Here is a 1,424-nt window from a genome sequence, read left to right on the forward strand (position 1 = left end):
CAAGACACAAGTGATCTACCAATAAATTGACAAGTACCCGAAGTGGACTTTCTATGAACCTTGTCTCCGGCATAGTTCGAGTCGGAATAGCCAACAAGATCAAAAGAGGACCTCTTAGGATACCAAATGCCAAAAAATGGTGTCTGTACTAAGTATCTCACTATACATTTCACAGCCTTGAGATGACATTCTTTGGGGCTGCTTGATATCGTGCAGACATGCACACACTTAGCATAATATCGGGATGGGAGGCACATAGATATAATAACGAACCAATCATAGAGCGATAAACCTTTTGGTCAACCGGTTTGCCATCCTTGGTCAAATCCAGATGTCCACTAGTTGGCATGGGAGTTTTCATACCTTTGATTTCTTACATGTTGAACTTCTTGAATAAGTCCTTGGTGTATTTTGTTTAAGAACCAAAGGTGTCTTCCTTAGTTTGCTTGATATGAAAACTAAGAAAGAACTAGAGTTCACTCATCATAGACATCTCAAACTTCTTCGACATTAGCTTCCCAAACTTTTCACTAAAACAAGGGTTAGTCGAACCAAATATGATATCATCAACATAAATTTGGCATACAAATAATTCACCATTAACCCTTTTAGTAAAAAGAGTAGAATCTATTTTTCTAATCTCAAAGCCTTTCTCAATAAGGAACTTGGTCAAGCATTTATATGTAATACCCCGGATATGATTTTCCCAATATGTACTTCAACTCTTGCCGTTTCCGGCGTTAAGTTATTTTATTTTCTCAGGTTCGGGTTTTTGTCTCCATGTGTTGTTATCGTTGTCATACATCTCATATCATGTCATCATGTGCATTGCATTTGCATACGTGTTCATCTCATGCATTCGAGCATTTTCCCCGTTGTCCGTTTTGCATTCCGGCGCTCCGTTCTCCTCCGGTGGTCATTTCTACCTTTCTTTCGTGTGTGGGGATTAAACATTTCCGGATTGGACAGAGACTTGCCAAGCGGCCTTGGTTTGTTACCGGTGGACCGTCTGTCAAGTTTCGTACCATTTGGACTTCGTTTGATACTACAACGGTTAACCAAGGGACCGAAAAGGCCTCGTGTGTGTTGCGGCCCAACACCCCTCCAAGTTGGCCCAAAACCCACCAAAACCTTCTCCATCATCTAGAGCATTCGATCACGATCGCGTGGCCGAAAACCACACCTCATTTGGACACTCCTAGCTCCCTCTACCTCTATATATAGACCCCCTCCTCAAAATTCCCGGATCTCCTCTCTCCCTAACCCTAAAAATCAGCTCCGCCGCCATCGGACACGTCCGGCCGCAACCGGACGCGTCCGCCCGCTCCGCCGGACCTATCAGCAATCGACACGTGGCGCGCGGGAGCCCCACTTCGTCGCGCCGCCGCCCGGCCCGCTCGGCCCGCGGGAGGCCCCCGCGGCCC

Source organism: Triticum aestivum, chromosome 5A (genome assembly GCF_018294505.1).
Source record: "Triticum aestivum cultivar Chinese Spring chromosome 5A, IWGSC CS RefSeq v2.1, whole genome shotgun sequence".
Taxonomy (NCBI): domain Eukaryota; kingdom Viridiplantae; phylum Streptophyta; class Magnoliopsida; order Poales; family Poaceae; genus Triticum; species Triticum aestivum.